The following is a 26396-nucleotide window of genomic DNA, read 5'->3' as shown; positions in this document are numbered from 1 at the left end:
ACATATATTTGCCTATACGTGTGTAGCGCTACCCCCGAAGAAGCCGCTGGTTGATTTGGGATCTACTCTCTTTTGGCTCAGCTCACCCCTATTAGCTAGCTCGAACCCTTCGGAACACATCAGAAGCCTGGTGGTTGAGATATTGTGACCTCCGTTGGGCTGGGGTCACAATAGCAGTAATAATACAACAATAGAATTACCTGCTGTTAAGGGTGGTTCCTCCAGGCAAGAAAATACACTCTACACAGTGAATGTATTTAAATTAAAAGAATAAGTTTACTTTATGAAAACTTGAGGGAACAAGCATAGGTTTGAGTTATGAACACAACTGGTAAGCAATGTATCACTATGATTCGCAAGGGCCCTTGCAGGAATCAGCAATTAATGACAGTAAGGAAAAACCTGACTAATGAAATGGTACCACTCATTTAAACTTAGGTAGACAGTCTATGCTCGCGAGCGCCCTCTAGCGGGCAGTTCTGCAGAACAGTTAATGTCCACGTCGCGGCCGGTTGGTGCACGTAAGAAATTGTAATCCAAGGTGGCAATCAATGAGGGAACTTAAGCAACAGAATGTCTGGGACAGCAAACGTTGGTGAACTAACACTCGTCAGTGTCGGTCACTTCTATGAACACTCAAACAGTTAACTGGGCCTCTAGGTTTCAGATTGAGGCCGAAAACGTGTCTCCGGCCTGTGAGGTGGCTCTAGGTGTCTGTGTAAACGGAGAGTCAGAAGTTGAGCAAGTGCTCTCTCACCAGACAGGCCGATCCGCCTGAGTTCTCCTCGGAAGGCGCGCTGGTAAATCACCGCTCCACAGCACAGGGATCCCGGACGAGGGTGCTCCACTGGTTCAACTGACAGCTGGGTTGCCTTTACGATCTCCGGGTACACCAGCTGGATGCTAGAGTCTTGCTTCCTTCCGAACGGCTGGTCTCTCGGTGGATTTAGGCCCAGGCTTCTGGCCTAACAGCACGGCTATACTCTGTCAGCAGCTCCGCAGAGGAGAGAAGTGCAGGTCCCGAGAGAAAGAAATCAGCCACGCCCTTTCTTTAAGTAACCTCCCCCATAAGTCTGTACGGAGGTGTCACGTGTTCCAATAACACAGGGCATTGTGGGAAGTGTAGTCTGTTTCTCCTAAGAGTCAATGGAGTCCATATCTCCTGCTACTTGCAGTCCCACAATGCATAACTTCATAACAATGTCTAACATATTTACAAATGTGGATAAAGTTCCAGCGGGGATGACCTGTCGTAAGGCTCTGACAGGATGACCCCGCTACACGTGCACTTGAAATTGCAATTTTAGGCCCAAATTTACTACAGATAAAGAGCACACGCAGGTGTTTTACTACAAAAATTGAAAAACTGCAGATAACACAGCAGTGTAAAATTGGCCAGCAGCAAAACAATTTTAACCACTTCAATACAGGGCATTTTCACCCCCTTCCTGCCCAGACCAATTTTTAGTTTTCAGCGCCGTCGCACTTTGAATGACAATTGCGCGGTCGTACGACGTGGCTCCGAAACAAAATTGATGTCCTTTTTTCCCACAAATAGAGCTTTCATTTGGTGGTATTTGATCACCTCTGCGGTTTTTATTTTTTGCGCTATAAACAAAAGAAGAGCGACAATTTTTTTAAAAACACAATATTTTTTACTTTTTGATTTAATAATTATCACAATTACAAAAAAATAATTGTTTTCCTCAGTTTAGGCCGATATGTATTTGTCTACATATTTTTGGTAAAAAAAAAAATCGCAATAAGCATATATTGATTGGTTTGCGCAAAAGTTATAGCGTATACAAAATAGGAGATAGATTTATTGCATCTTTTCATTTTTTTTTTACTAGTAATGGCAGCGATCTGCGATTTTTATTGAGACTGTGACATTGCGGCGGACATATCGGACACTTTTGACAAATTTTTGGGACCATTCAGATTTACACAGCGATTAGTGCAACTGCACTGATTACTGTGTAAATGTGACTGACAGGAAAGGGGTTAACACTAGGGGGTGCTGAAGGGGTTAAATATGTTCCCTAGGTAGTGATCCTAACTGTAGGGGGAGGGGACTCACAAGGGGAGGAGACCGATCTGTGTTCCTCTGTACTGGGAAAAACACATCGGTCTCCTCACCTCTGACATAGTTACATAGTTAGTCAGGTTGAAAAAAGACACAAGTCCATCCAGTTCAACCACAAAAAAATAAACAAACGAAATAAAAAACACAGTACAATCCCATACACCCAACTCCATACCCACAGTTGATCCAGAGGAAGGCAAAAAACCCCAGCAGAGCATGATCCAATTTGCTACAGCAGGGGAAAAAATTCCCTCCTGATCCCCCAAGAGGCAATCGGATTTACCCTGGATCAACTTTACCTACAAATCTTAGTACTCAGTTATTTTATGTACATTTAGGAAAGAATCCAGGCCTTTCTTAAAGCAATCTACTGAGCTGGCCAGAACCACCTCTGGAGGGAGTCTGTTCCACATTTTCACAGGACAGGACGTGGATCTGTGTGTTTACACACACAGATCCACAGTCCTGCTGTAATCATGGGCAATCGCGGGTGCCCGGCGGGAACATCTGGTGATACTTATTTAAGGTCCTTGTTTTGGACACTTTGTGTAATGCTCTATACCTGTCTCCCACAATCTTCTGCCATTTAATCACCCTGCCACACGCTCTCCCAAAGCAAAAATATTAATTAAGCCCTGTGAACAAAATAAACGCAACCTGCTATGACTGTAGTTCATGGTTTGTTTGTACCTATAGGTAAGCCTATAATAAGGCTTACCTATAGGTACTGTAAATAACTGCTAAACTTGCACTGTTTAGGAGATATTTACTGTATATGCCGCTGATGACGTCATCAGCGCATTCGCTCTGAAGGAACGGCCGCCCGGGTCCCTACTGCTCATGCGCTCTCTTACTGGCCTGGTGGTGGAGTGAGGAGGAGGAGGAAGCAAGACCTCTGACGTACCTTGCCGCGGCGAGGTCCAGCAGAAGTGGGGACAGGGTACCTGTCAAGAACAGGTACCCACTCCTCCCTCCCCCCCTGAAAGGTGCCAAATGTGGCACCGGAGGGGGGGGGAGAGATGAGAGGAAGTTCCACTTTTGAATGGAACTCCACTTTAATTAGGTGAGAGTTCTGTGAGCATGGAATGGTCACACAGAGTTAGAAGTCACACGGAGCATGGAATGGTCACATGGACATCACCCTCCCTATCCATGTACCTGGTCCGTTTCAGGACACCGGGCACATGAATTACTGTGGCGAGGGATAGGCAGGTGGTGTGTATTTTGAAGCACACGATTAGAGCCAGAGGCTCTAAAAGGCTTCATAATAGGGTGGGCTCAGGGCACAGTGCACTGCGTCCCGATTCCACCCTGTTGTGTGACGATAGCGAATACATTTTCGCTATTTTCACATTAACGTTCCTTAACGTTTACCGATTGGCCAAAGCGTTAGGTGATCCTATTGGATGCCTAGCGTTTTGGCGGAAGAGGAGACACGGCGTAGGAAGGAGCCACAATGGAGCTCAACATGTCTTTTACAGTCATTTAACCCACCATGGGCTACTGAGAATTCACTGCTGCAAACAGTGCGAGCTACACTTTCATTGTTTTTTTTTACCCCTATTATGCATGGGTACACTTTAGTGTAGTCAGGGGTGAAGTGCATTTTGTACTTTTTTTATTTTTATTTTAACATGACTCTGCCATGATGGTTCTGCACTGTGATAACCCTGGCCCTGTAGTCTAACCCTGGCCCTGCCTGTGTAGTAACTCTGACACCTGTGACAAGGTGTCACTAGAAGATTCAGTGTGTACATTTTTTTATTTAGAAATTATATTAATATAATAATTAATTATATATAAAACTACTGAATGGCCCCCATGGATCTGATGATTTGGCACCTGCTAAGTGAAAAATGGCCCCTGTGGACAGAGATGGCCCATGCTGTGCTGACTCAGGCCCAGATTCTCAAAGGAGATACGCCGGCGTATCTCCAGATACGCCGTCGTATCTCCAGATACGTCGTCCTATCTCTGAGTCTGAGCCGTCGTATCTATGCGCTTGATTCTTAGGCCCCGTACACACGATAGAATCCATCCGCTGAAAAATCCCAGCAAATGGGTTTCAGCAGATAGATCCTATGGTGTGTACACTCCAGCGGATCTGTTTCTGCGGATATTTCTCCCCTGGGATGGATTCCAGCAGATCGAATATTTGCTGACATGCCAAACAAATCTATCTGCTGGAATCCATCCCAACGGATGGATCCGCTGGTCTGTATAGACTCACCGGATCCATCCGTCCGAAGGGATCCCCTGCATGCGTCGTAATGATTCGACGCATGCGTGGAATTCCTTATATGACAGCGTCGCACACGTCGCCGCGTCATAATCGCGGCGACGGCGCAACACGTCATCGCCAGAGGATTTCGGCGCGGATTTTAATGCGATGGTGTGTACACTCCATCGCATAGAAATCCGCGGAAATCCTCGAGAGGATTTATCCGTGGAAACGGTCCGCTGGACCGTATCCGCGGATAAATCCTCCCGTGTGTATGGGGCCTTAGAATCAGTTACGCATAGATTTGTATTAGATCCGACCGGCAAAAGTCTCTTACGCCGTCGGATCTTAACTGCATATTTACGCTGGCCGCTAGGGGCGTGTACGCTGATTTACGCATAGAAATATGTAAATCAGCTAGATACGCGAATTCACGAACGTACGCCCGGCCGAAGCAGTACAGATACGCCGGGCTTTTCCCGACGTAAAGTTACCCCTGCTATATGAGGCGTACATGCGGCGTACCAATGTTAAGTATGGACGTCGTTCCCGCGTCGAATTTTAAAATTTTTACGTCGTTTGCGTAAGTCGTCCGTGAATGGGGCTGGACGTAATTTACGTTCACGTCAAAACCAATACGTCCTTGCGGCGTATTTGGAGCAATGCACACTGGGATATGTCCACGTCAGGTTACATAACATTTGCATAAAACACGCCCCCCTGTTCCACATTTGAATTAGGCGGGCTTACGCCGGCCTATTTACGCTACACCGCCGCAACTTACGGAGCAAGTGCTTTGAGAATACTGCACTTGCCCGTCTAAGTTGCGGAGGCGTAACGTAAATAGGATACGTTACGCCCGCTCAAAGAAATCTGGGCCTCAGTGTCTTAATTACATTTAAAATGGCCCCTGCTCATGCTGTAAATCACTCACTGCTCTGGGATCCTGAGTGAGTGAGGAAATGTGGTGAGAGAGTGACACAGTGATGCTCAGCGTCACTGTGTCACTCTATCCACACTCTGCAAGAACTCACACACTCTAGATACCTCCAGATACCCAAAGCCAGATACAAGTCCAAAGGAGATCGAAGATTTGCAGTCCAGGGACCTCGCCTGTGGAATGCACTACCAACCACCATCCGACTGGAGTCGGACCACTTGGCCTTCAGGAGAAAGATTAAAACCCATCTCTTCTGCGGTCAAGGGGTTCCTTACCCATGAAATGGATACAGCGCCCAGAGGCGATTCAGTTTGCATGTGTTGCGCTTTACAAGTCTCTCTCGCTCTCTCTCTCTCTCTCTCTCTCTCTAGAGGACCCGCCTGTGCGCACCAGAGTCAATGTGACTCCTCCTCACACAGACTGGTCATCCTAGCAAGTGAGGAAATCCGGCCATTGACGGTGGGTTCCCGGCTGCAGATAGTGCTGGTAGTGGCACAATAATGCCAGCTTTACACAGCATGCCCTGATCCGGGATCCGCCACGGCTGAGTGAGTGGAATACGGCCACGGTGGCTCAGGCTGCTGCGGCTGACAGCCGGGATATCGCACGGATGTCAGGGTGCCACAGCCAAAATGCGGGAGACTCCACCATTTACCATCTGATGTCAGTAGTGTTTGTAGAACTTGTGTAGTTACCAAAGTAGTACAATTGTCAATGTCAAAACCTTTCAGTCTTTGGCTTCCAGACGTTATGTTTGTTATGTAATACACTTCTAAAGCTATCAAACTAAAAGGATGTGGGTGCTTTTCACAATGTAAGAATGTCATTTATATATTGTTTCCTATTATTGATATAAATGATTATCCTGTCATTTCTTTTGAAAACGTATTTATAATCGTTGATACGCTACTCAGCTCCACATAATATACATCTGAAAGATGTCCTACTAAAACAATTGCATTTGAGAGTACACTGCAATAAACAGCTGCTACCTGACTAGACAAAGGCAAAGGAAACAAAGACAACCTGTCTACATGACTTAATTACAACACAAGGTACTTTCCACACCACTGGCAGAATAGCCTTTCCATGACAAAACTGGAAACTAAAGAAAACAGCTACAAGTAGAGTCACATATAAATGGCCTGCTGATCAAAATACAGTAAGCCCTCAGCTTCATAGGTCAAATTCTAAAGGAAACGCTACATTCCTTTTATACATGCAATAATCAAAATACTATATTAGCTGGTTATATTTTATTTTTACAGAAAGATTGTACAATTCTTAGTGGGAGCAGGTACCTGTAAAATTCAGGTACCTGCTCAACCCCCCTCCCCAAAAGCTCTTTTTCACAAACCGGGGAGGCGGCCTTAAAGGGGTTGTAAAGGTACAATTTTTTTTCCTAAATAGGTTCCTTTACCTTAGTGCAGTCCTCCTTCACTTACCTCATCCTTCCATTTTGATTTTAAATGTCCTTATTTCTTCTGAGAAATCCTCACTTCCTGTTCTTCTGTCTGTAACTCCACACCGTAATGCGAGGCTTTCTCACTGGTGTGGAGTGTCGTGCTCGCCCCCTCCCTTGGACTACAGGAGAGTCAGAACGCTCTCTACTTTGCAGATAAAGGAGCTGTGTGTTAGTGGGCGTCCTGACTCTCCTGTAGTCCAAGGAAGGGGGTGAGCACGACACTCCACACCAGGGAGAAAGTCTTGCATTACGGTGTGGGGTTACAGACAGAAGAACAGGAAGTGAGGATTTCTCAGAAGAAATAAGGACATTTAAAAGCAAAATGGAAGGATGAGGTAAGTGAAGGAGGACTGCATTAAGGTAAAGGAAGCTATTTAGGAAAAAATAAATGTACCTTTACAACCCCTTTAATGCGGAAGTTCCACTTTTGGGTGGAATCCTGCTTTTAGCCCGGCTGACACTCTGCCCGTGTGTATGTCAGTCTGTCCAATAGAAGCCAGCTGTTTGGCTGGCTTCTGGCAGACGTGCATGCTGGAAAACCAGCATATGACTGACTCCCAATCAGCACTCTCAGCCAATGGCACACACAGGGAGAGGACAAGAAAGGAATCCCAATTACGGTGTAGTATTTCAGGCTTAAGATGCGTGTTTATTGAAAAAAATAGGTACTCACATTTAAAACAATCAAGAGAGCATATCAGCTATGAGCGCCGAGCACATCCGTGTCACCTCCGGTGTCATCTATCACGTGACTTCATCAGGGGATGGGAAAAAAGCACAGGAGATGTCCTTATATTAGCATATAGGGTTCTCATTAGGGCGGCCATTTTCCTGGAGTCCGATCACAGGATCACACATCTTAAGCCTGAAAAAATACACCATATTGGGATTCCTTTCTTGTCCTCTCCCTGCTATTTATGAACGCCATTTGGAGATCTCATACCCCAGGAACAAGCAATTTGCTGCATATACCTAGAGAACCTTCCCCCACACCCTATTGCCCTGTACACACGATCGGTTCATCCGATGAAAACGGTCTGATGGATTTTTTCATCAGATATCCGATGAAGCTGACTTTCATCAGTCTTGCCTACACACCATCAGTTAAAAAACTGATTGTGTCAGAACGCGGTGACGTAAAACACAACGACGTGCTGAGAAAAATGAAGTTCAATGCTTCCGAGCATGCGTCGACTTGATTCTGAGCATGCGTGGATTTTTAACCGATGGACGCGCCCACAGACGATCGTTTTTTTTCTATCGGTTTTTAACCATCAGATAATTTTAAAACAAGTTCCTAGTTTTTTCACCGATGGATAAAAAAAACTATGGGGCCCACACATGATCGGTTCGTCTGATGAAAACGGTCTACTGATGAAAACGGTCTATCAGACCGTTTTCATCAGACGAACCGATCGTGTGTATGCGGCATAAGACAGCACCAGGCTGGATCTGGATTGGTATATTTATATGCTGTAACCTCACAGCAGTGAGATAAGGAGCCACCTATCACCATCGCTAGAGAATATTCACAGTGTGAAAACCCTGGAAGAAATTGTCACTTACTTATGCAGCACCTATTTTTTCACCTTACTTTGGACTTTCATATTTTAATTATGCATGTTTTTTGTTACACCATGCAATAAGATACTTTGTACTGCACACCAGTTGGATTGTCACGCATGACATGCATGTTGCTTGCACTTTTAATATAAGGTTTTGCTGGTTTCACCAATAACGTAGCAGTTGCTGGTACTTATTTAGTCAGGAAAAATTACGTTTTTCTTTTTTTTTCTGCATTTAGTACCATATTTGTTCCTTCCTTTTAGCAATACTGCACTTAGATTTGGAACATTACTCCTTGTCCCTACTTTTGGAGATACCTGCACTTTGCACCCATATATTGCTTCACATTTTTCATATTTCCAACAGCTCAGCACTACTTTCTATACACAGTACATGCACAGAGCCAGGATACTGGAGACTGTTGCCTCTAAGCAGCAGCAGCCCAATCGCACAAAACTTCTCAAATCCCAAAACTATGCCTCCTTCCCAATACCAAAGAAATAGGAAGCGAGAGGACCAATCACCACCCATCTCCTGATAGACAGAACCCAGACGCCATGTACTGTGAATGTAGTGATAGTGATGTCCCCTCCTCTACAGGCCTCAGGAGTTTGCCTGCTATTTAACTCTGGACAAATGGTGTAGTTCTGTCACTGACGTGGGCTCAAGAAAAAGCAGCTGCTTTGGGCCTCACACTGACCGGGCCCAGGGCATCTTCCCCTTTGCCCCACGTTAAAGACAGCCCTGCAGCTTTCAATTCGTAGATGTGATTGTTGCATTACCTTATTTTTTTAGGCTTTCTTTCTACTATTATGTAAAACCTTTATTCCAAAAGGAAAAAATGGTTTGCTGTAATTACTTACAAAGAATTAGCTGGAGTTTGGCTTCAATTTGTAACTGTTGCTAAATCTATTAGTACATCTAACACTTCCCTTTCCCCAGATTAACAATGCTGCTGTCCAAAGATGTTCTACTAGAGTGGTGTCTCTATAGTTCAGGAGGTATGTTACTGGCCAGATCACCAGGTGAAAAGAGAGGGGAAAGAAAGCCTAAACATTTTTTTTGCTGTCTCCACATCTAATGTTGGTAAGCTGAGATATATTACATTTTGGTTTTGGGTTTAATACCACTTTAATATTGCGTCCAGGAGGCCCAGAGGCTTTGTAGAGCTTTGGGTAGGATGAGGCTTCAAGTCCTAGGACCACATTTTACCTGTTAGACAGACCTCATTAATTGGTCTTAGCTGTCCACAGACCTTTATAGATGTGAACTGATTGAGGCTCAGGGACTTTGTGTTACTATCTCTTCTACAGTGGGGAGAACAAGTACTTGATACACTGCCGATTTTGCAGGTTTCCCTACTTACAAAGCATGTGGAGGTCTGTAATTTTTATCATAGGTACGCTTCAACTGTGAGAGACGCAATCTAAACCAAAAATCCAGAAAATCACATTGTATGATTTTTTTCAAGTAATTAATTTGCATTTTATTGCATGACATAAGTATTTGATACATCAGAAAAGCAGAACTTAATATTTGGTACAGAAACCTTTGTTTGCAATTACAGAGATCATACGTTTCCTGTAGTTCTTGACCAGGTTTTCACACACTGCAACAGGGATTTTGGCCCACTCCCCCATACAGAGCATCTCCAGATCCTTCAAGATCTTGCGATACATGGCCCCATCCATCCTCCCCTCAATACAGTGCAGTCGTCCTGTCCCCTTCATAGAAAAGCATCCTCAAAGAATGATGATTCCACCTCCATGCTTCACGGTTGGGATGGTGTTCTTGGGGTTGTACTCATCCTTCTTTTTCCTCCAAACACGGCTTGTGGAGTTTAGACCAAAAAGCTCTATTTTTGTCTCATCAGTCCACATGACCTACTCCCATTCCTCCTCTGGATCATCCAGATGGTCATTGGCAAGCTTCAGAAGGGCCTGGACATGCGCTGGCTTGAGCAGAGGGACCTTGTGTGCACTGCAGGATTTTAATCCACGACGTAGTGTGTTACTAATTGTTTTCATTGAGACTGTGGTCCCAGCTCTCTTTAGGTCATTGACCAGGTCATGTCGTGTAGTTCTGAGCTGATCCCTGATTCCTCATGATCAGTAATGCCCCACAAGGTGAGATCTTGCATGGAGCCCCAGACCGAGGGAGATTGACCGTCATCTTGAACTTCTTCCATTTTCTAATAATTGCACATAATATTGGATCCAGGAGGCCCAGAGGCTTCGTAAAGCTTTGGGTAGGATGAGGATTCAAGTCTTAGGACCACATTTTACCTGTTAGACAGACCTCATTAATTGGTCCTTGATTTTCACAGACCTTTGAGCTGATTGAGGCTCAGGGACTTTGTATTACTATCTCTTCTATGAGAGCCTGCTGCTGGGTGAAAAGTCTGACTGTTGACATAATGCTAAACAGGTACATGTGCAGCTTGTTTGTTTTGGTAAAGTTATTAGGGGGCACTCTGTTACTCAGGAACTGACATAAGTTCAGTTGGTGGCTCAGATGAGCAGATACTTTGGACTTGCTGTACAAATCCCTCATGCATTGAACTGTTTGTTGCCTTGCTATATAAAGTGCAGCAAAACCAGATTGGACTGTTCCTGAGTCTCCCCGTCTTTATGTCTTTTATGCATGGTGTTCTGCTGCCAAAACCAGTTGTGCCTGTCCTACTGTGTTTGTATGTATATATATATATATATATACACACACACACATATATATATACACACATACACATCTATTTCCATTGTAACTTGATGTTATCTATTGTTAGACTAGTATGACTACAACTAGGTTTTAATAAAAGTGGAGATATTCTTGAAGAAAAGGCACCCTTGTCCACTTTTTCTGAGGGCATAAATATATTTGGGATATTAAATTACAGACAAACTTAATGATCCTGCTTTTTATTTCTAATTATATAATAAACCAGTTTGATATGTCCCAGTACCAAAGAAGAAGAGTTGGTAACACATGGCCTGTGATAATTTACATAATGCTATTTACTTTGTTTAACGCTGTGGCAGAACACTCCACCCTTACAGATGATATATTTAATCATAAGTATGACATAAAATCATATCATTTAAGTTTGCCAATTGTGCAATAAATGATTCTGTTTCATGAAGGCAATGCTTATTGGTCGATCATTTATGCATTAAAGTCTCCATGGTTTGCTTGTACCTACAGGGAAGCCTAAAATAAGGCTTACCTGTACAATAGTATATTTACAGTAGTAGCAGCAGGTGATGTCAGCGGCGCATGCGCACTACGCTCTCAATGGACGGCGTGCTGTCCATTGAGAGAGCTGTGCCGCAGCCATGACTCCTGAGTGCATGCCAGGGAGTGATGTCATAGTGGCTCAGCCAAACAGCCAAAGCCCGCAAACCCAGAATGAAGCCAGAGTGGAAATGGAGTTGCCAGGGAGTCATGACAGCTCTACTGGAGGGCTTTGTTCTACGATACATATTTCATAATGTGTTAGTATCTTTCATATTGTGCTAGCACATTATGCTATTATCCTGCAGGGGCCCAGTTTTTTGGATTTTTACAGAAGTGTTACAGAAGGAAAACCTATGTACTTTGATTTAACAGCCAGCACCCTCCAAATTTATATTCTAAATTGCCTTTTTACAGGTTTTTGAATAATTTATCTTTTGTTTTAATGCAAACCTTTGAACTATTTCCTCTTGTCATTTTCTAAGAAGTTGGCATTTTGGAATGTGCGGTCACACAAGAGCTGAACCACCCACTCACTAAAATGCAGGTAGAACATATACTGCACAATAAGTGAGCATGTGTACCTTGTGTCCTCTCTATTACTTCCATGTGGAAGATGCTGTTCCATACATGTATCTCTGGGTGCATGGCATGTATGTTGCCTTACTAAAAACTCAGATCATTACCTTGATGTCCTTTCCACAGAGGAGGGATTGTATAAAAGATCATGAAGCAAGTAAGATATCATACCTCCTTGGAGCAGGATTCCATGATGAAAAAACCGGCACCTTTTGCTTTGATTGCACCTTATTTTGGCAAATAATTTCACAGCTTAAAGTGGATGTAAACCCGATTCATGACATTTGAGCTGATCACATGTATCTGCAGTGTTTTGTTATCTATTTTCAGTGAGCCAAGTCTTATAGCTCTCTTCTGAACGGTTCCCTCTGTTATCAGCCTGTGAACATCTTTTTTGACTTTTCAGACAAAGGCAGCCTGAATCTTTTGTCAAAGGAGGTTGCTAAAATAGATTAGCAGAGAGCAGCTCCTATTACAAAACAGCTCTGAGAGTCTCTGCCTATGAGGAGAGGGGGTGTGTGCCTTTCCTCCAATCAGCAATGTTAGCTATCTTGGCTGTATGCCCAGACATCACACTCCGTGTTGACCAGGAAGAGAAAATCTCCCGAATTTTCTAAACAGTATATAAAATGTGAAGACAGCAGATATACATATAAAACCTATGTAGGGAGATTTGGTCAATCTCTGTGTATCATCTGAGGCTGTTCACTTTACTGGGTATATGGAGGGTTTACATCCACTTTTAATTCTCTATACTATATAATTTATCAGTTCGATGTTGATTCATCAAAATACATTTTTCTTATTTATTTTATTGGCATACATATTCTTTATTTTTGTAAACATTTTGAGTTGTAGTTGTTTTTTGACTACATATTGTATGCTTTGAAGAGATTATTATTTTCAGAATAGAGATAGGAAGCAAACCATTTTTTTTTTTACAAATACCCTACAGTGGTTGTAAACCCTTACATATACCCAGTGAAGTGATTGGCCTCAAGTGATACACAGAAATTTAACAAATCCTCCTACATAAGTTGTACCAGTCTATCTGCAGTACTCCTTTCTCTACAGCTGTTCAAATTGCAGAATTAAAAAATTAAAAGCGCAGTATGGGGAGCTAAAGTTACACTCTGCAGGGCTCATTGAGAGCTGATTGAAAGGAAATACAATACAAATACAAAACCCCCGTATTTTTGAGTATGTTCAGGTGTTTTTAACTAGCCTTGCAGGATAAATGTCATTTTTGCATGTGTGCGCTATAATCTGTTTTGTATTGTCTTTAGCCTTATAGCAGCACCATCTTAGATGTAAAGCATTTTAGGGTGTGCCCCCCAAGTATGTTTTTGTTTGTTTGTTTGCTGATTGGAAGGAAGGGACACACCTAGGGTTGCCACCTCATCCCTTTAAAAAGGAACACATCTGAATTACACAGGTTCTGTGGCTGATTAAGGTGGTAATTAAACTCACTTGGTGCCTTATCTGCATTAAATTAGCCTCAGAATCTGTGTAATTCAGATGTGTTCCTTTTTAAAGGGATGAGGTGGCAACCCTGGACACACCCCACCTTCACACAGGAACAGAGCTGAGGCTGTCAATCACAGGCTGCTTGCTGGCGCTCCCTCCCATGTCACCTTTTTTCTCTTGGTGTCAGGAAAACTTGTTAAAAGTGACTTGTGCTGATAGCAGAGGAATGGAGCAGCAGACAGAAATGACACTCAGTGCTCTAAATTGAGACAAGTACACACTACAGAGGGATATGCTTTGTTCACATTTCATGTCTGAGGTTTATAACTACTTTAAATAGAATTTTTCTGATAATGTTTTTTGCCTATATTGGGAATATTGCCAAGTTTTTCTAATAGTTCCCTAATGAGTGTACACAGAATATAACTCACACAAATGTACCCCTTTTCCCCCTTTTTTTAATCCTTTTCATTGCATCTCAGTGCTGTTAATTTCCTACAGCATCTTTGCAGCCATCTACTGCTTACATGCACTCCAGCACGCAATATACGCCTCCAGCTGTCATTGTGCGCTGCTGGGCTTCTGGTGTGTCCTTGCGCCTTTATAGAAGAAATGGTCTGCTTCCAGGCATATAAACCTGCCCTTAAAATGACGTTTTTTTTCCTGTTTTGGATAGAGTGGAGATAGATTACAACACCTGTCAGTTTTTATTGCTGTCTGTGCCCCCGTTAATGTGATTCACCCTCTCTATTTGTCCTGTTTACAATGCAACACCTGTCAGTTTTTATTGCTGTCTGTGCCCCCATTAATGTGATTCACCCTCTCTATTTGTCCTGTTTACAATGATCAATTTTGAGTTATCCCCAGAAAAGTAACAGAGGGGAAATCTTCCAATGAGGACACTAGTTCTGGTGATCTGAGTGTCCCTTAATTTGCAGGGATTTCCTCCCACTTCCTGTTTGGCTATGGGACAGGAAGTGAATGAAAATCAACACAATGGGACACAGATGTTGGGAAAAAAATCTGACAAAGGTTATAACCTGCCCATTGTTCTACTTTAATTCATCCATTGCTATATATGCTACAACATGTAGACTCTCATCGACCAGAGTTATTACTGCACTATACAGAGGGGCCTTGAAGAGGCAGTGAGGCTTCCATATATATTTGCAAATTTTGTTTCTTGGTGTCCTCAGAACCCTCCCCCCCTGCCCTTCCCTGCTGTGAGAATGATAGTGGCAGGTGGAAAAGGGATCTGCAGGGCAGCCAAAGAAACAAAAAGATACCCAGTAGCATGAGTCTGTATGGGACTGTCACTCAGTTTGGGTTTGCTCTAAATGCTAGTTATTAGTTGGGGCAGCTGACATTTTTGTTTAGCACTCCAGAAACTGAGGCAACTGGGTGGGTTGCCTGCAACTGGGAGACAATGACAAAGCCTTTAAAATGGACCATGGCACAATCACTCATTATTGTTTTAAAAACAATTATTGTGTTGCGTTATCACTAGAAAGTGCATAAGATCATTGTAATAATCATACAAAATATGTGATTTAAAACATATGTGCAAGTTATAAAACAATCCTTAAAGTCCAGGATATAAAGTGCTTCAATGCAAAAAAAAGTTCATTAAAACATTTAAGTGTTAACAAAATCCAGTGCTCCAAAAGTGGATGAAGAAGGATTCTTCACACCCAGACAGTGCACACCCCACTCACTAGCCGATTGCCAGCTATTAACCACTTCCTTACTGGGCACGTATACCCCTTCCTGTAGTTCCCATTAGGCCATGATGTAGCAAGAATGAATGCGCACCGCAAACCAGGAAGTCAGTGAGAATAATGATTCAGGAGTGCTGGAGGTGAATAAAACAGCTCGATTTCAACAGGTATCAAACTAGTTAAAATGCAAAACATTACTTTATCAGCTACTGTCAGACTTTAATTTAAGAGGAAAATATTTTTGTCTTTACAACCCCTTTAACTTTATTGCTATCACACAGGAGAAAACAATTCCCTGTGTGATGGCAATTGGAGGGGATAGGTTTTCTTTATTTTTTTATTTTTTTAAATGTGTATTTTGTGCGTGTACTCGAGAGAGGAGCCGGACTGCAGGAGTTAGGAGTAGGCAGGCCTCCCCAGAGGCAATCTGCCACCTTTCTCCATGCCCCGGGTGGCAATGGCAGGTGTGTGAGGGGGTCCTCCCACACAGCCCGCCCTACCTGCTCCGCTTTGAAGCCCAATGGGGCAGAGGGACTCCCTACAAGGGAGTGAGAGGATCTAGCCCGCTCAACCAGCCCCGTTAGTCCTTCGCCTCTCTTTTTAGAGACCGCGTGGTCAAAGTGCGTGCATGTTGACCCAATTTCGAGTGCGTGTAAGTGTGGTGGTTTTTGTGGGAGGGGGTGGGCGTACTAAGCGCAGGCTTACCTTGCATAGCACACCCACCGGGAGCCGGGCTGAGACCACCAAACTCAATTCACATGTAGCCGAGAGCGGGATCCGAACCCCTAGCTGCAGAGGTGAATGGCTTGTCAGCGCAGTGCCAATCGCGTTGAGCCACCGCAGCTCCCAGGGGGGGCAGCTCCCAGGGGTTTTCTTTTATTAACCCTGTTACCTCCAAAAACAGGACTGCATTGGCGGCAGGGACAGGAGCCAGACTCGGCAGCTGGGGGGAGGAGGGGGGGGAACAGAGTCCTGAAGATAGAGCCAGCCGAGGGAGGTATGTGGGGGGAGAGGGGAGGACGGATGGCTGCACAGTGCACACATGTTCTGCTAGAAAGGAAAGCAACTCACCGCCCGTATGTTGAAATTGTCTCCACTCTGCTCGCACACAGCCCCACCTCCTCCTAACCCCACGCTGTGATAGACAGAACACATCTCAGCATTAGACCCGCATTCTGTCTATCACAGCGTAGTTAGAAGCAGGCGGGGCTGTGTGCGAGCAGAGCGGTGACAATTTCAGTGTGTGTTTTACCGCTCTGCAATTCTGCGTTGCACCACTAGTCATTATCAGCAATTTGTTGTTTCGGCATTTCCCCAAAACAGCTATTTTCGGCCGATATGTATCGGCCGCCGATATATTGGTGCATCCCTAGCTAGGACTTAAACTTGAACTTTTAACACTACACTATGAGTTCCTCCTCTGTTTCCCCTTCTCATTGAGTGCACTGCTCGACCGTTTTAACTGCATGGTCTATCCATCTTGGAACCCTTGCTCTTGGCATTGGACTGCTGTGGACTGGGTTAAAGTCATTTTAAAGTATCCTGAGACCATTCATGTGTGGGGTTGCTTCTCGGCCAAGGTAGTGGGCTCGAAATATTGGGTCCATGGCTAGGAAACCCCCCAGACCTTAATCCTATTGAGAACTTCTGGTCAATCCTCAAGAGGCAGGTAAACAAACCCGCCCCCCCACAAATTCTGACAAACTCCAAGCTTTGATTATACAAGAATGGGCTGCCATCAGTTATGATGTGGCCCAGAAGTTGATTGACGGCATGCCAGGGCGAGTTGCAGAGGTATAAAAAAAAAAGAAGGGTCAACACTGCAAATATTGACACTTTGCATAAACTTAAAGGAGTTGTAAAGGAAAAAAAAATGTTGCCTAAAATTAATGTCTGCAAGGTAGACAGACAGAATAGTATAATGATTCTGTTAAAAAAAACAAGTAAATACCTATTAAATTCCTTCATCTATATCACCTTCCTTCATCTATATCTATCATTCTAGTTTCCGTTTTCTCATTCACTTCCTGGTTTGCGGCGCTCGTTCATGTAAGAACTACATTTCCCAGTATAAATTGCGGCACGCCCAGTAATTCACACCTCCTTGAAGTCTCTAACACGCAGAGAGCGTCCTGACGCACAGATATAGTTCCCAGGAGGGGGTGAGTACGTTACTGACCACCGCAGTAAACCCTCCCGTCACGTTGGTGAGTAACAATCAGACAAGCAGGAAGTGAACAGAACAGAGAGGAAATAGAGCAACTTCTGAGCAAAAACGAACAATGAGGAAGTGAAAAGAGGAATGTCTGCAGGTAAAGGATGCTTATTATGAAAAAAAAAATTCATTTACAACCCCTTTAATGTAATGGACAATAAAGCCTTTGACATTTATGAATTGCTTGTAATTCTATTTCAGTATACCACAATAACATCTGACAAAAAGATCTAAAAAACACTGAGGCAGCAGACTTTGTGAAAATTAATATTTGTGTCATTCTCAAAACTTTTGGCCACGACTATATGTTGTCTTGGTGGATTATGACACGATTGTTTGTGTGGTGACACTTTTGCCAAACTTGTTTCCAATTTTTTAATTATTATTTTAAGCAGCAGATTTAAAAGTCTAAAAATTGCTTTTTATTTTTTATTAAGCAAATTAGAAGTTATATGGAAATTTTGTGACAGTTGACATTTTTTTTTTTGGTTATCAAAGAGAGGATGAAGAAATATGTGAAAAGGGTTGTAGAAAAGCACAACTATTAGTGATGATGTAATTGTAGAAGTATTTCCAGTCAGGTTATATAACGAATCTATATTTCAACATGCCGTGGTTTATTTCTGTAAGATGACTAAAGGGCAACGCAAATAACAGAATTCATAATGGGAGGGATAACCATATTCTTTTTTATATGTAAAAATTGGGACTATAGTAAAAATCGGAATACAAGAATCTGCATACAGTATCTACACAAATACTAAAGTAGGTTTGCTTCAATGAATTACGATTCTCATATTGAAAACAAAAGCATTGTTTTTGAAGGGAATGTGTTTGCTGAGATTCAGTATCATACGTAACATATAAATTCACTTAAGAATAAGGCAATATAAAACTGACAATTTAAAGCAGTATTAAGCCCAAAGCCAATAATTGCAAACAGTGGCCCAGATTCAAGAAGCTATTGCGCCCGCGCAACCTATGGTTGCGCGGCGCAATAGCTGTTTTGCTCCCGCGTAGCGAATGCCCCTGATTCAGGAACATCGCTACGCGGACTGCAGCCTAGGATATGACAGACATAAGCCTCCTTATGCCTTCATATCTCAGGCTGCATTCTTGCGTTGGCCGCTAGGGGGCGCGGCCATTGTGATCGGCGTATAGTATGCAAATTGCATACTACCACCGATTCACAAAAGTTGCGCGGGCCCTGCGCACGCAAGATACGGAGTTTCCGTACGGCGACTTTAGCGCAAGGTTGCTCCTGCTAATAGCAGGGGCAGCCAATGCTAAAGTATAGCCGCCCTTCCCGCTCGTGAAATTTAAATTTCACGTCGTTTACGTAAGTGATTCGTGAATGGCGCTGGACGCCATTCACGTTCACTTAGAAGCAAATGACATCCTTGCGACGTCATTTGCCGCAATGCACGTCGGGAAAGTTTCCCGACGGAGCATGCGCTGTTCGCTCGGCGCGGGAGCGCGCCTAATTTAAATGATTCCCGCCCCCGGCGGGATCATTTACATTAGGCGCCCTTACGCAGGGCTAATTAGCATAGCGCCCGCGCAATTTACGGAGCTACTGCTCCGTGAATCGCGGGCAAATCGAAATATTTGCGTGGGCGCAGAGAAAAATCTTTGCTCTTTGCCCACGCAAATATTGCGCGATTCTACCTGAATCTGGGCCAGTATATTGCAGCCTACCAATCATTACTGTAGATAGGGAGGTAGCATTTGTTTTTGTTAAGGCTTTTGATCACCTGGTTATCTGTTCAGTAACACACCTCCTGTATTAGGTGCCCCCACTCTGGATGAAGGAGCACAGGGGCACAGCAGACAGCATCATTGTCAGCTTGGGAAGAGGGGAGTGTCAGATGTTAGCAGATTTAGATACATTACAAACTCTAGTTGACACTGCAGTTTCACAAGCAGTTAAAGCAACAGATTTTTCACTTGGTATAAAGATTTTACATTAATAAATTAAAGCTGATCATTGTAAGCACCCCTGTCAGTGGTATATGGTTTGTCTTAACACTAACTGCTATGTTTGCATGGGCGCTTGTTAAGTTGAAAAACAACAGACTTATGGCCCGTACACACGATCCGAATATCGTACGACGGATCATACAACTTTTTTCGCTTAACAGTCGCAAGTAAAATGAAATAGGTTATTAAAGTCACAAAAATTCTCATAGAAATAAACGGAAGTGATGTCATGTGCTGTAATGTATTTGTATTGTATTTTCGGATGACAACTGTACTGACTAAATGAAAATCGTATGATCTGACATCGTACGAGGAAAAAATTTCGTGCATGTCCGATCGAATAATATCGGATGAACTGTCATGATCGGCTCTCGAAAGTAGTGTACACACGATCCAAAAATCGTACGATCCTTCATCGGACGATCGTTTTCGTCCGATATTCGGATCGTGTGTACGGGCCATTATTGGCAGGATCACCAGGTGAAATAAAGGGAAAAAAAGCCTAAAAGAAGAATTATAATGCAGCCATCACGTCGAATGATTAAGCTGCAACATGATGAATGTTTAATTGGGTTTAATTTGGTTTTAAGTAGAAGTAAGCAGTGATTTATTAACCACTTGCCGAACAGCTCACATAGATATACTGCGGCAGGTTGGCAGTGCTGCGTGAGTCGCCTTCCTTTTACAGCAGCTTGCACAGGCAGCACTCTCTCGCTCCCGCTGCGTGAGCGTGTCCGCAGGTCGGACAGACTCGATGTCCGCCGCCGACTCGCGATCAACTAGCACAGAGGCAGAACGGGAATCTGCCAGTGTAAACTAGGCGGATCCCTGTTCTGACAGGGGACATGTCAGAGATCTTCTGTTCCCAGTGATCAGGAACAGTGATCTCCCTCATGTCCAAGTGAGCCCACCCCCCCCCTACAGTTAGAACACACCTAGGGAACACAGTTAACCCCTTGATCGCCCCTAGTGTTAAACCTTTCCTTGCCTGTGTCATTTTTACATTAATTAGTGAATTTTTATAGCACTGATCAATGTGATAATGTCGCTGGTCCCCAAAAAGTGACATTTGGGGATTTGTCTAGCTTAAAAAAAAAAAAAAAATTGCAGATCGTGGCCATTACTAGTAAAAACAATAAAAATCCTTAAATCTATCCCAGAGTTCGTAGAAGCGATAACTTTTGTGCAAAACAATCTATATACGCCTATTGCGATTTTTTTTTACCAAAAATATGTAGAAGAATATATATCAGCCTAAACTGATGAATACATGTGTTATATATATATATATATATATATATATATATTTGGATATGTATTACACCAAATAGTTAAAAAAAATGTTTTTCCCAAATTGTCACCCTTGTTTGTTTATAGCATGAAAAATAAAAACCGCAGGGGTGATCAAATACCACAAAAAGAAAGCTCTATTTGTGGGGGAAAAAAAGAACGTAAATTTTGTTTGGGTACAGCATCGCACGACTGAGCAATTGCCAGTTAAATTGCAAAAAATTGTCTGGTCATGAAGTGTAAAAATCCTTCCGGGGCAGAAGTAGTTAACCTATCTCTGTGCTGGCAAGATTGCCTTGGTCCAGTTCCTGGATCTGTCCCCCACCAGACATTGTAGAACCACAGAATGCAATTTCACCATGTCATGGGGTCCTGCACAGGAATCATGTTAGTGATGTGTAATCAGACTGGTGACTTGAGGAAACTGGTAGAAAAAACTGCAAGCAGGAAAAAGAATACTACACACTGAAGCAATACATAATAATCAGAAACAGCAATTAGTACAAGAAAAATATAAAAACACAAATAGTTAATAAACACAAACAATGCCTGAAAAGGACACAATCAAATGAATATAAAAGCTGTATACAAGTAGGTGGTAACAGGGAAAGCAGAATAGGACAGGAAACTAGAAGGGTAGGTACAAAATTGCAAGAGAAACAATAGGCCACAGTGAGGGAACATACTGGAGGCTGCTCTACATGATTGGTGTAGGTGGGGGCAGGGCCGGATCCCTGACAAGGCTACAGAGGCCAGGCCTCAGGGCGGCAGTGGGTGCAGGGGCGGCGCAGCGGCAACAGGGGGGTGAAAAAATGTTGTCGTCCTGGCCGGTATCCTGACGAAAAAGAACCACAACAGAGTCTCCGAAGTTAGCCAAAGATGAATAACTGTGAGTCACCTGTTACAGGGCGCCTGCGCAATGACCACTATGCAGCGGCACACTCCCGATGCTCATGCAGAGCAAGGGACGGGTGTATTACTGTTATATGGTATACAGGGCGGATGGCTCTGCAAGAGGCGGGTGTATTACTGTTATATCGTGCAAGGGGCAGGTTTATTACTGTTATATGGTGTACGGGGCAGATGGCGCTGCAAGGGGCAGGTGTATTACTGTTATATAGTGCAAGGGGTGGATGGCTACAGAAGCGGGCAAATTTTAAAATGATGGACATAGATGATAAAAATGTTGATGGGCGTTCTTAATACTTGTCATATTATAATATATTACTATATATAGTATATTGTAATTATGCTTATGTTGTAACCCCTTCACCACAGAATGGCTACAGGGGATGCATTTAAACATGTATTATGGATGTACACAATATAACAGCAATAAACCCGCCCTTGCAGATCCGCCCCTTGCAGAAGATAACAGTAATACACCCGCCTCTTGCTCTGCACGAGCATTCTATCACATATGGGGGGGGGGGGTGGGTTCAGAAGCCCCCTATGTGACGGTGTGTGTGTGGGGGGGCATTGAAGGACCCGGCCTTGGGGCGGCAAAGGGAGTAAATCCGGGCCTGGGTGGGGGTGTAGGCTAAAACCTAAGCAACCATGCACAAGTCATTACTAAGAGCTGGTGCACATCAGATGCAGGTCAGTGCATTTTTAGTCTGCATCAAAAAATGCAGGCACAATGTTTTCCATGTATCCCAATGGCCCTAGTTCACACCAGGTCAGTGCATTCCAGTGTAGTCAACAAAAGTAGAACATGCTGCATCTTTTTTTTTCCTGTATGGAACACATCTGAAAGTGGCTAAATGCACGGAAAATGCACCAGAACGTATGTAAGCGCACACAATTTTTTTTTGTGTTCTACTTCCTGCTGTGATAGTTTACTTTGCATTTTTGATAAAATCAACTGGTTTCATGAGCACAGGGATGCAGAAAAATGCAGACATGTTGCAATTTTCCACACCTCTGTGCCCAGCTACTGTATATTTAAGTGTCAACTGAACACACAGGAAACCATTGTTTTCTTGGTGTCCTTGCAGAGAACAGTTTCTCTTCACTAAAAAAGTGTGAACCTTCCCATATACCTACCCCAGAACTGCAGGGAGAGAAGAGCTGGTGGCCACTAGATGAAGCGACAAACTCCAAGGCTCAAAAGTGGAGACAAATGTTTACCAGCGAACTGCTTTCAATACTGTACATTGTCCTGCAACAGGTAGAAAGAGCTACATCTCTCTTTACCTCTTTTTTTTCACAAAAAATAAATAAAATAAGATGTAGCGCTCCCCCTGTGGGAGCCGCTTAGGTTAATTAACCAGCACTTTACCAGCATTAGTGTAGAGCAGGGGTGTCAAACCCATATTCATCGTGGGCTGCATCAGCATTATGATTGCCCTCAAAAGGGCCGGTTGTATCTGCAAGATTAGATGTCCAGCGCATCCCCTCCCCTTTTCATTAGATGTCAAGAGCCACCCCACCATCAGAAGTTGAGTCCCCCACTCTCCCTTACATCACAGTGCACCCTACTTACCTTATGCTGCTGCTGGGAAGAAGCTGGATGCATTGCTTGACAGCAGAAAGTAAGATTCTGGAGGAGGACTAGAGGAGGGCTGCATGAAATGGCCTGGAGGGCCGGATTTAGCCCGCGGGCCTTGTGTTTGACACCTGTGGTGTAGAGGTATCCAGGCACACAACATTTTAACTCTTTCTGGCTTAATAATCCGATTGTAAATTCTGATCGTGTGTATGAGGCTTTAGGGATATCTTTTATGCTCTTGTAGAAAGAGGACACTCTTACATTCTCTTAAACAGTCTCTGTACACAAGGACAGGAGAGATGGCTGTCAAGTTCTCATGAAGCCTACCACTGACTGAGCAAAAAAATTGGCCTTCTGAAGAAAGGAGAAAGTTCAGCCTCGTCTTTCCAATATCCACCGGGCACTCTTCAGAGGGAGAAACAAGGATTACAATTCCACAGGACAGCTAGACACCTCCTTCCAACGGGTAATCTTCAACGAGTTCTCCAGATCAAGATTCCAGATGAAACCCTTCCAATAGGACCCCTGGCCATGCTACAGCTGGGACCTCACTGAGCATATGGCAGCATTCCTGTAAACTGCCCTTAGGGATAGAATCCCCTCCCCCTAAGGCTGGGGATTGCTCCTGCAGGACTGGATGTAAAACCAACTCAACTCCTGCTCCAGGCCTCAGACTATTTACAGGCTCTTCAGCCCCCTACTGTGCACACTGCCCTAGAAATGGGCCCCCATATAGTTTCAGACTGGCCTTCTGCCTTTCCTCCTACTGTGATTTCAGAACCCTGTAGAACAGTGGTTCTCAACTCCTGTCCTCAGTACCCACTAACAGGCCAGCTTTTAAGTATTACCTTGGGGAGATGCAGACTAGAATACTGCAATTAATGAGCAAATTATATCACCTGTATGTATTACAGTTATCTTGCAAACCTAGCCTAATAGGCTGCATTCACACCTATGTAGTTTTAGTGGTTTTTGCATTTTGCAGATTGGCACTATAGTTCATTTAACATGGTTTCCTATGGAACACGTTCTGTAGTGCAAATCTGCAAAATACACGAAAACTGCATAGGTGTGAATCCAGCCTTAGTAGGCCCTTAGGACAGGCGTTGAGAACCACTGCTCTAGAATGCAGGGGAAAATATTCAGACCAGCAGCCTGTGAAACACTGAGCAGACTAAAGCAATCAACAACTGTTTCACTGGCTGCAGAAGAGCCAAACTAAATTTAGTAGGCAGGTGCCACAAATGAAAAAGTGAACTTACTCATTACACCCTCAACACCCAACCAGTGCACTTATCTCCTTTCTTACCTTCTGCTGCCCACAGCAGAATGGGCATCTGAGAAACACAGTACACAACCCAGCATTTTAGTGATACGCATGCATTGGTGACCATGCTTGACCAATTAGACTCTCTCTGAGCTGTCCTGGAGGAAAAGTGTGCAGAAGAGCATGGCTTTCAAATGCCTAGACCATTATATCAGCTAACGTGAGTAGTGAAAGAAATTCATACAAGGAGGTAAGTGCAGTGGGAACTGTGTTGTGTGTTAGTTTGCCTTTTTGTGCTTCGTGAAAGTGAACTAGGCCTTTAAAACCCAGATGCTGAGGTCTAGACACCAATGCTCAAAGCAAAATTTAATATTAACCTGTTTCCGAGTTTTTCCCCAAGAAGCTTCGCTCACCTTGCTTCCTCCTCCCCCAGAACATCCATTTTGTGTTTACATTAGAGGGGTGCCAAGTTGTAGAGTTCCTATGGCAACATGTTTCAGGAATGATATGATTATTTTTGTATAATAATTCTAGGGATCCTGGGAACTCCAACCTGAAAGTGGGTCCCTTGCTGTTCTGTCAATTAGCATCCAGGAAGAAGTTCCCGACCCACAATAGCAGCCCTGCTAATGGGCCACAGAGGGTTGCTAGAGATAAACATCTTGTAGAGCAGGGGTAGGCAACCTCGGCCTTCCAGCTGTGGTAAAACTACAAATCCCATCATGCCTCGCCTCTAGGAGTCATGCCTGTGCTTGTCTTTCAGTGTCTCATGGGACTTGTAGTTTCAAAACAGCTGGAGGGCTGAGGCTGCATCTACCCCTGTTGTAAAAGACTCAGACAGGTGCATATCATCCGACTCTCTGCAATGCGCTTGATCTTAGTTTTACATATGGCTTGCTATGTTAACGCAGAAGATCAGATCATTATAAACTGTTTTTCTTTTATCATTATTATTTTATTGTATTCAAGTATTGGTCCATCAAATCTGACTTCCTTTTTTTTTTTTTTCAATCGTTTTTTTGTTTTTGTCTTGTTATAGCTATCTCGCTCATCCCCCGGGATCTAAGCTGTGTGCAAGATCCGTGTGCTTCTACGCACACACAAAACAAATTCATAAAAGGAATGATCAGAACACCATCAAAAGAAAAATCCAAGTATTTATTTTTTAAAAACAAAGTACACCAGTCTAAAATAAAAGAAATAAAAGCAGCTAGAAATTTAAGATCAACAGAGAGCTGGTATATTCACAGCACGGCAAGTTTTTTGCTTCCTCTGCCTGTGTGGAGCGGGGGGTGTGCCTTTCCTCAAATCAGCTCTCACACAGTGTATGCCCATACTCCCTTCCCACTGCTAAATGAGGACTTGTAACACAATGTGCACTTTCTATAGTTTGTAGAAAGATGAAGACAGCAGATATACATGTAAAACATTTAGGGAGACTGGTTTCAGCTGTGTATCATCTGAGGCTGTTTAATTCACTGGGTAATATGTGAGGGTTTACATCCACTAAGTGCACAGTAAATTTTGACTTTAGTAAATCAATCTCAATGTACCGGTATTTAAGTTAGAGGGCAAGAATGACCGTCTGCCAACTAAAATTTTCAGAATGTCAGCAATTGCAGCCTTGTTTTTGTTTTGACAGGTTTACTTTCAAGGTAACAATATATTTATAGCACACTATCCTTCCATTTTATATAATATATACAATTTTTCTATAGCGAGACAGCTGCTTTCTACCAGCTTCTGCTTTCAGGCAGTGCTTTAAGAGCTCCAGACTGTCACATAATAGATGTATTTTCTCAAGTACAAACCTGAAAAAAAAAAAAAAAAAAAAACAGGCATTAAAACATTACCTTGTTTTAGTTGTGTGCTTTCTGTAT

This window comes from Rana temporaria, chromosome 1 (assembly GCF_905171775.1).
Source record: "Rana temporaria chromosome 1, aRanTem1.1, whole genome shotgun sequence".
In the NCBI taxonomy this organism is placed as follows: domain Eukaryota; kingdom Metazoa; phylum Chordata; class Amphibia; order Anura; family Ranidae; genus Rana; species Rana temporaria.
The sequence above is the reverse complement of the archived record's forward strand: the minus strand, read 5'-3'. Positions refer to the sequence as shown.